Source organism: Paralichthys olivaceus, chromosome 21, assembly GCF_024713975.1.
Source record: "Paralichthys olivaceus isolate ysfri-2021 chromosome 21, ASM2471397v2, whole genome shotgun sequence".
Taxonomy (NCBI): domain Eukaryota; kingdom Metazoa; phylum Chordata; class Actinopteri; order Pleuronectiformes; family Paralichthyidae; genus Paralichthys; species Paralichthys olivaceus.
Genome location: NC_091113.1, coordinates 16,895,877 through 16,906,351, shown reverse-complemented (window position 1 = coordinate 16,906,351; position 10,475 = coordinate 16,895,877). Strand labels below are relative to the sequence as shown.

The following is a 10,475-nucleotide window of genomic DNA, read 5'->3' as shown; positions in this document are numbered from 1 at the left end:
CGTTTTTACTCCAGTTCAAATACTGGATTGGTCTAATTAGCAGGCTCCTCACACTCTATTGATCTATGGATTAGTGTCTTAAGAGAGCTCAGAAGCAACAATGATGCAACAAGGGGCAACTTGAACGTGGACCTCCAGTCTGCAGGCTACGCATGGCCCGCTATGGTTGCTTTTATCTGTAACTGTAATTTAACGAGTGGAAATCTTAACTTTTAGCACTTTTCTTTCAACAAAGTGACTTTGCAGGGCCTACATCTTCATCAAAATGGAGGATGAGACCACGTCCTTCTTTCTTTGTTCCAAAGACAAAGTTGGGCCATTGCACTACATCAGCAGGACAAAATGTTCCTTAAGAAAGCATCATGTTTGCTACGTTAATATCCACTCTACTCAAGAGTGTTACTTTAGACTGGGTGGGCAGAGTTAAGACATTTTTGGTAACAATAACACAGTCACTCACATTTGCATTTATTACTGACACTTAGCTGCATTTTCACCTCTCTCGCAAATGTTGTGATCTATGAACAACTTGATGGGAGAACGTGCACACTGGTACACTTACTGTGACTCATGTGTACAGGCATGTAGGAGTTGTGAATTAAAGCCAGATTATTTGTGCTAACTGTGATAACTGTTCCCTAAGCACCCTTCAATTGTAAAAGATAACTTAAAGCAAATTACACTTATATAGAATATCATGTATAAAATATCATTACAGAGTTACCTAAGTTTTCATATATGTAGTGATCGAAAGTTTAGCGAGACAGTTAAATGCCAATCAGGTTCACCAAATGTATCCAGAATAAACGGGACGGGAGGCTGATGATTCCAAAAGATTAACAATTTATTTAAGTCGGACAATTATTTAAAAAGACTGATCAAACAGCACAGGATCAAGTGCAAAGTATAGGGTACTGGCTTGTACGTGATATAAATAACAGTTTAAAAGGAGAGAAATTAACGGCTCAAGACCCAATTCAACAAGTTAAATCATCATGCATAAAACAAGCACAGCACACTTTAAGAATCCTAACAATGGTGTAATTCCACCAGTGGATTAGCACAGCAAGCGATATAATACAATAAAATCACAGAAGAGGGCCTCAAGTTTACGGAGCCAATAACTCACTAATATTCAAGCCATTTACACCTGGATTGCCTAGTACCCGTCAGTCATATTGCACCTTGCCCACAAAACCAAGAACAAAATAAAACAAAACAAAGAAACCAGAAATAAAACAAATTAATCAGAAATAAAACTAATTCTAAACAAGGCCAAATAATCTAAATGAAATCTAAATGTGGGAAAAAACAGTGACCATAAATATTCTGCCAGAAGGCAGCCCTACAAAACAAGCATGTCATTTGGTCACACAATTATTAAACAAATATATCAAAATGTTTCAAATCATTTGCAAACATAACACATCATTATGACATACCTTCAGAGCATTAAAATACAGCGGAGACCCCACCGTCCTTATTGTCTTGACGACAAATACTAAAACAGGAAAAGACAACTACACTTAATGTCACAGACACAATGGTATAAACTCCGAATAAATGTTCAGGCGCATTACTTACAGGTATTGTTCTGAGTTTGTGGGGACACGCTAACTGGAGGAGACAGTGTGCATGTGTGGCGACACACACACACACGCGGCTGTACGCTGGCCTCGCAACAAACAATTCGCGTCCACACCTGCTGCGCGCACGCTAAACTACCTCACCGGACCGGCAGTAGAGAGAGAGAGAGAGAGACAGCGACTACGGCGTCCTTAAATAGCCTTCGCCGACTCCCCGCATCCTATAGGCATCGCCGTCCTGTCAGGTAAATTAGCGCTGTGTTTTTATATCTAAAATACCATAAGCATAACAGGGGAAATAACACCGCTAAAAATATCCTGTTTTAACTTAAACTTTTTATTAAGGATTGACCCCATTACATTGGCCCCAATTTTAAAAGGTCACCGTCCCGGTTACCAATTACACCCAGGGTCTAAACACGGTCTCAACAACGTGACGATCTGCAGCATGGCTCACCTGCAAGGTTCTAACTGAGGTATCAACGGTTTCATTTACTGACCTCGGAAGGTTAAAAGGGTTAGTGTGACGCCCGGCTGTGTTCCTTTTGGGCCTATTTTGTGATAGGTTTGGTTGCCCTGTTGCTACTATATTAACGTTGTTTGGGCCATTTTCTTGGCTGTGAACTGATCTGGATAGTGGGGTGCCAGAGCTTTGTAATTCTGTGACCATGATTTGACGATTTAGTTCAAGGGGAGTGCGGGAGGGGGCCTGAACTCTGCACAACTCGGGTTCCATGGTGATTATGACCCCATCTGAGTCACTGTCTTCGTCATCTTTATTAAAATCTGGTGGATCCTCGACCAGGCCTATATCAGGTACCGGTTGGTTTTGGGTCATGGGCCTATTGATAATGGGGTTTGGTAACACTCTAAGTTCTGACCTGTTAAGATTCTTTTCTGGGCCAGCACCATCTCTGGGGGATATTTTATATACCCTTCCTTCATTATCCAGGTTTTTTACCACCACATACACAGCTGGATCCCAGGCGTCCTGAATCTTGTGGCGTCCTATGGGGTGACTTTTCCTGTAGACCAGGGTTCCAGGAGCGATAAGAGAAGTTGCGTTAGGTTGATAGTGTCTGTTCCTCTGTTCTGCTGCCTGCTGGAGCCGTTCCTTAACATGAAGATACACTGAACTCAGATGATTTTGATGTTCATCCATCCAATCCTCTGCCGACCTAGATGTGGGTTCCTCCTGTGATGCGCCCAACAGGAAATCCACAGGTAGTTGTGCCTTCTGGCCAAACATAAGCTCATATGGTGAATAACCAGTTGATTGGTGGTCTGTGGTATTATATGCATAAAGAACCTGAGGTAGGTATTTTGGCCATTTTTTCTTCTTTTCCTGCGGCAGGGTGCGCAACAAGTCATGCAATGTTCGATTAAATCTTTCACACTGTCCATTGCCCTCAGGGTGGTAAGGTGCGGTTCTACTTTTCTCAATTCCATACAGTTGACACAGTCTTTTCAAAAGGTCCCCTTCAAAACACTTCCCCTGATCACTGTGGATGCGTTTGGGTACGCCATAAATGTAGAACCACTTTTCAGTCAAGACACGGGCTACTGTACTGGCCCGCTGGTCTGGTGTCGGGAATGCTTGGGAAAACTTTGAAAACACATCCGTGACCACCAGCACATTCTCTCTTCCATCACTGGCCTTATCCAATACAGTAAAATCGATGGCAATGACTTCCAATGGTTTAGAGGCTAACAGACTGCCCCTGAATGTACGGACTTTTGGTTGTACTACTTTGGCCAGTGTGCACCGGTTACACTCCCGACAGTATCTGTCAATGTCACTTCCCATGAAGGGCCAAAAACATCTCTGCCTCACCAGACTGTTGGTACGCTCAATGCCTTGGTGGCCCTGGTCATCATGAAGGCTTCTAAGGACCTCTCCATGCAGACATTGAGGCAACAGGAGTTGGAACACCACTTGTCCTTCCCTTGGTAGCTGTATTTGACGGTATAAGACACCATCCTTCAATGTTATTTTGGACCACTGCTGCACCAGCTTCTTAACGCCTCTACCAGCATTGGCCGTTTCTCGTTTAGTTGGAGGTGTGCCCCTCTTCCAATATTGTAGGAAGGTACCAATTACTGGATCTGTGGCCTGTAGAGCAATTAGGTCAGCTTTGGGCCGTGATGGGAAAGCACCTATAGCTTGGCAGGTTACAGCCATGGCGTGGGCACTTTCAAGTAAGGCTTTTGCTGGTTTGTGGACTTCCGGCGGCACCTTCAAGCCGGGGAATAAAAGTGATATGCTCTGAGAGTGCAACTGGCGTGACAAAGCATCTGCATTGCGATTGGTTGGTCCTGGGCGGTACTTTATCTCAAAATCAAAAACTGCCAACTCCGATGCCCACCTTTGCTCCACCGCCCCCAGTTTAGCTGACTGCAGGTAGCTGAGGGGGTTGTTGTCAGTGAATACTACAAATTTCTGTCCCAGCAGATACTCTCGAAACTTTTGGGTCACCGCCCATTTAAGGGCCAGGAATTCTAGCTTTCTGGAGCTGTAGTTGGACATGTTTCTTTCTGTGGGCCTAAGGCCTCTGCTTGCAAAAGCAATTGGTCGCTGTTTTCCATCATGGTCCTGTGATAACACAGCACCAAGTCCAGCATGGCTAGCATCGATTTCAAGGACAAAGGGTTTGGTGAAGTCAGCATATCCCAGAACTGGCGCTGTCACAAGCAGTTTCTTGAGTGTTTGGAAAGCATTTTCACAGTCATTACTCCAACGGTCGCCTATAACGGCTTTACCAAGGGTTCTGCGTTTCTTCTTTGTTCCATCCATTTCGGCCACCAACCGGTGGAGGGGAGCTGCATATCTCGCAAAACCTTCCACAAAGCGGCGATAATAGGATGCGAATCCCAAAAATGATTGAAGCTCTGTACATGTAGTGGGTTGTGCCCATTCAGCCACTGCACTAATCTTAGAAGGGTCAGTGGCCACGCCAGATGCTGAGATGACATGACCCAGGTATTTGACCTCAGATTGAAAAAAATGACATTTACTTAGCTTCAATTTCAGATGGTGCTTTTTGAGACGAGTTAGAACCAACTCGAGACGTTGGAGATGCTGGTCAAAAGTTTGTGAAAAGATAACAATATCGTCCAGATATAAAAGCAAGGACTGAAAACTTTGGTCTCCAAAGATCCTCTCCATCAACCTTTGAAACGTACTAGGGGCATTACATAACCCAAACGGCATTCGATTAAACTCAAAGAGTCCAAAAGGGGTGCAAAAAGCAGTCTTTGCTTTGTCCTTTTCTGCCATGGGTACCTGGTTGTACCCGCTTGCAAGATCCAATGTTGAAAACCACTGAGCGCCTGTGAGGGCATCTAAGGATTCTTCGATTCGGGGCAGCGGATAAGCATCCTTCCTTGTTTTGGCATTGAGCAACCTGTAGTCCACACACAAGCGAATTTCTCCAGTTTTTTTAAAAACTACCACGATCGGAGAGGAGTATGGGCTGCAGCTTGCACGTACAACCCCTCTATCCAACAACTCCTGAATGTGAGTTTTGATTTGCTCATACTGTGACGGCGGGAGCCTGCGATAGCGTTGCCTAACTGGGCCATCGTCCACTATAGGAATTTCATGCTCTACCAGTGTGGTACATCCTAGGTCTCCCTCTCCTTGACTGAAAACTGTGACATGCTTCTGCAAAAGCTCTATGCATTGTTTCGTCTGCTCGGAGGAAAGATTAGGCCATGACAGCCTAGACAGATCAATGGATGGGGGACACACTGCAGTCACCTCCTGAATCACTGCCAGCGTGTTCTGGTCATCCATTTCCCTGATAAGGATAGAGCTCTCCGATCTTTGCAGTTCAACCACATGCAGCTCACCCAGCTGTGTATGAGGTTGCAGCCAAACATCTTCAGTTCCCACATTGACTACAGGAATGTCCACCTTGCCCTGGTGGACAGAGAGAAGGGCTGCAGATACAAGGGCACCTGATGGGAGAGGATTTCCTTTTGCTAGGGGTTCCAGGAGCACTAATGGGAGGGTGGTGTTGAAAGTGCAGGGACAGAAAGTGCTTATCCATTTCAGGGAACCAGCAGGAACACGAACAGCTCGACCTCGGACTTTGGCTATACCCAAGCGCCCCTGCGAGTTTAAAGCCTCAATGCGATGACACATAGAAAGAGTTGTTTTCCACTCCTTACTAGCAGCTTGTAGGACAGGTGACTCAAAAAGACGAGGTCCATACTGTTCAAAAAGCAGACGGTAACAGTGGCGAATGATGTTCATTCCCAAGAGGCCAGATACTGCCTGCTGCTGTGGTATAGGATCATCTAGGGGGTCCTCTACAACTAGCACGCCCATTTGAGGGAGGGTTTTACCCAAAACAGTGACATTGAGCTCCATATATCCTAGATAAGGGATTTTAAGGCCATTGGCTGCCTTAAGACGTAACCAGTGACATTTCTTTAGAAGCCCGACACCCTGTGACCTGAAGTGTTTCTCAAAAAAGCTTTCTCTGATCGTGGTTACCATTGACCCGGTATCCAAAAGGCAGGGCACCACTACACCCCCCATGCTGATTTTCACAACTGGGCAATCTCCTATAAGTCGAGAGTGATCATCCATTCGGTCTTCAGGTGAGTCCACAAAACCCTTTTCTGATGCCTGACTCTCTGCACCAGAGGGGCCTAGTTTCCCGATGGCTGAGAATCAGAACCCCCTCCCCCTACCTGTCTGTGCACCCCCACTTCAAAAACAGATCCTTCACGGGTCTTAGCAGCAGTTAGGTTTACCCTACAGAACCTGGCTATGTGGCCTGCTCTATTACAACGGTGACAAATTAATTTGCTATCTGTTGGAAATCGTAACTGTTTAGCTGGGGTCAGGGCTACATCGCTCTGAGTAGGCTGAGAGGACTGGGCAGTGACATGCTTCATGATAGTATCTAATTGAGCTTGTTGTTTGCGAAGGCACTCTTTTATCTCGGCCATTTCATCATTAGAGCTAGCAGTGACCGCATTTGTTCTACCCTCGGATCTATCCACTGCCTGAGAGTATGAGTCACAAGAGTTGACCCGAGATCTAATTTTACCTCCCTGTCTACTTGTTTCTGCCCATCTAATAGCAATAGCCCGAAGGTTTACAAAAGAAATACTTGGTTGTTGGACCACATGCTGCTTCAACTCTCTACGCAACATATCATCCAGCACATGTTCAACAAACTGATCACGCAGCAGGACATCAGAGTTGGGGATACCACCAGGCGTTTTACGTATTGCTAAGTCCATTAAGGACTTAAGAGCATGCGAGTAATCACGCAAAAATTCACCCTCTCGCTGAGTACGTTGGAAAAACTGTAACTGGGCTGCAACATAGGACTGAGCGCAACTATAGTTTTCTCTTAAAATCTGAAAGATTTTTTCAGGAGTATTTCTGTCAGCACGAGAGTGAAAATTTATCTCTGACTTTGCACCTCCATCTAAATGGTCTGTAATAAACAGCAACTGTTCAAGAACTGGCAAATGCCTAACCTCCAGACATCTATGTACCTCTTCAATCCATTGTTCAACTGTTAACAGATCAACTGACATTTTACCAGTGAACTTGGGGCATTTACGCTCTCTAGGTACGTAAACATAACGGAGGTTGGTTGCATCACAGGCTAGACTGCCTGCTGGAACCACATTAGGAGAAGCAGTGGATGGCCCTGGAACTGGTTCAGGTAACTGTGATTGGTTCTGCAACTGCTCTCTCAACTGTTCATTGGCTGCTTTCAGCTGTTGCAGCTGTTCCATAAGGGCCTGTACTTCTTCCATCCTCCCAATGGGCAGTCAGTGTGTTGAGAGATCTTCAAATCAGCCTGTGGTCCTCTTCACCTGTAGACCAGCCACTGTTTTTTCCCACTCTGGCCTAGTTCCTACCAATTAATAGGACCAAAAACAAAACACAATAAAAAAATAAAAAGAATATTGAAAATAAACCAAAATCTTTATATTCAGCCTCCGATCCTGCCAACAACGCCAATTCTGTAGTGATCGAAAGTTTAGCGAGACAGTTAAATGCCAATCAGGTTCACCAAATGTATCCAGAATAAACGGGACGGGAGGCTGATGATTCCAAAAGATTAACAATTTATTTAAGTCGGACAATTATTTAAAAAGACTGATCAAACAGCACAGGATCAAGTGCAAAGTATAGGGTACTGGCTTGTACGTGATATAAATAACAGTTTAAAAGGAGAGAAATTAACGGCTCAAGACCCAATTCAACAAGTTAAATCATCATGCATAAAACAAGCACAGCACACTTTAAGAATCCTAACAATGGTGTAATTCCACCAGTGGATTAGCACAGCAAGCGATATAATACAATAAAATCACAGAAGAGGGCCTCAAGTTTACGGAGCCAATAACTCACTAATATTCAAGCCATTTACACCTGGATTGCCTAGTACCCGTCAGTCATATTGCACCTTGCCCACAAAACCAAGAACAAAATAAAACAAAACAAAGAAACCAGAAATAAAACAAATTAATCAGAAATAAAACTAATTCTAAACAAGGCCAAATAATCTAAATGAAATCTAAATGTGGGAAAAAACAGTGACCATAAATATTCTGCCAGAAGGCAGCCCTACAAAACAAGCATGTCATTTGGTCACACAATTATTAAACAAATATATCAAAATGTTTCAAATCATTTGCAAACATAACACATCATTATGACATACCTTCAGAGCATTAAAATACAGCGGAGACCCCACCGTCCTTATTGTCTTGACGACAAATACTAAAACAGGAAAAGACAACTACACTTAATGTCACAGACACAATGGTATAAACTCCGAATAAATGTTCAGGCGCATTACTTACAGGTATTGTTCTGAGTTTGTGGGGACACGCTAACTGGAGGAGACAGTGTGCATGTGTGGCGACACACACACACACGCGGCTGTACGCTGGCCTCGCAACAAACAATTCGCGTCCACACCTGCTGCGCGCACGCTAAACTACCTCACCGGACCGGCAGTAGAGAGAGAGAGAGAGAGACAGCGACTACGGCGTCCTTAAATAGCCTTCGCCGACTCCCCGCATCCTATAGGCATCGCCGTCCTGTCAGGTAAATTAGCGCTGTGTTTTTATATCTAAAATACCATAAGCATAACAGGGGAAATAACACCGCTAAAAATATCCTGTTTTAACTTAAACTTTTTATTAAGGATTGACCCCATTACATATAGTTTGTGTTTATAGGTTGCTGCATTGAACATGGATACCACTGGTTGTCGTGATTCATTTTAGCAAGGTCTGATGACTCTGTCTTATTGCTGTTAACCTTTTAAATACTGCGTGGGAGTCATACGTAATGGTGGATTAAAAATGCACTGGCACTGTTAGAGGACTTTGCAAATGGGCAAATTTGGAGGTTATGGGCGTTCAGTGACCATGCAGATCTCCTGTCCCATGATGATGATGATTGGATAATCAGCCGATTTAGATTCCCTAGAGCAAGGCTCTCAGATCTACGGCTGTGAACTGGGTCCATGTATTAGAGACTGAACCAATCTAACCGTCCCATCCCGATTACAAACGCAACCAGCTCTTACCAGCAGGAATTTGATTCTGTTGCCTCTGGAACATTAAACTATTTAGAGACTGATTTTCTGTTTTATGGACTTCCTAGTTTATGGACATTTGTTTTCCTTATGTTTGGATTTGCGTTCTCTTAGGGTGTTCAACTCAGTTTTCCTTTTTTTGTTTTATTTTGAAATTTTCACTCATTGTGTGTCTTTTGAATCATTACCTGTCTTTGTTTCCCGCACTTGTGATCATCTGCATATGTTCCTAATGTGTGTCATCTGTATGCAGCACATGCAGGTTGGCTCCTTGGTAATGCATTGTATTACATCTAACCAATTAAGCATGATGTATGTTGAGTGTCAGTTATAACCTGCTGGTGAAATTGGCTATCTCCTCAGGTGCTGGCTCTTCACCCCAAATCCTTATCCACAGAGTGATACAACTATGTCATCACTTGTGACATCGACCTGCTCAAGAGCAGATGGACGTGTCTCGATGCCTCAGGTGGCAGGCTCCTCTACAACTAACCCAGTATGCCAAATAGTCAGGGTGTGTTCAGTTTTGCACAACATATCCCAGAGAAAGGCGGATCCTGTATCGTGCTGGGTGATCGTGATAATAATGGTGGATCCTGTATTGTGTTGGCATCGGATTGTGGATAGTGGTGGTGGACCATGATGGATCATGACGAAGGATTGTGATGGTGGATCCTGATCATGGGGACTGCTGATCGTGGACTATGATTACAACAATATGTCTACTCAGATACTCAACCATTACTGACAATAATTCTTCAATTAATTTACCTTCCGTCATGGTACAAACTATTTACTCTAATTTTGTAAATACTGTTATTCTTCTGATGGTCTCACTTACATATAGCATCTATTGCACTTCCGTCAGTTCTTTTCCCCCCCATTAAACGTTTTTTCTTGGTAGTTTTTCCTCACTCTTGTTGAGGGTTAAGGGCAGAGGATGTCACACCTTGTTAAGCCCTATGAAACAAATTGTGATTTGTGAATATGGGCTATACAAATAAAACTGAATTGATTGATTGGTTTTCCTCTCCCTCCTTGCCCGTGCTCGGCGTGATGACCCTGACTCACAGTCCCCTCCCCGGCAGGAAGACCATCACCAGGGAGCAATGGTCTGTCAGGATGTGATTCTGCATTTGTGCAAAGGTTAACTTTAAAAAAAAAACCATTTTAATGTAGATGCAATGTCACACAATAGCATTCTTATTTGTCTAAACTTCTCTGCTATAACGTAAAGATCGCACCAATGATGTCTCATTGTGTCTACAGCACAGCTTTGGTCAGGACGCGGCCAGAGGTGCCA

At 43.9% G+C, this 10,475-nt stretch overlaps 1 long non-coding RNA gene across 1 annotated transcript; it reads right to left on the bottom strand.

The window, feature by feature from the left end:
* Positions 1-7,671: 7,671 nt before the first annotated feature.
* Positions 7,672-8,793, bottom strand: LOC138406142 (uncharacterized). The gene is made up of 3 exons (XR_011239768.1): positions 8,430-8,793; positions 8,288-8,346; positions 7,672-8,190 (listed from the first exon to the last, which is right to left on the bottom strand). It is a non-coding gene; the product is annotated as an uncharacterized lncRNA (long non-coding RNA).
* Between the last annotated feature and the right edge of the window lie 1,682 nt (positions 8,794-10,475).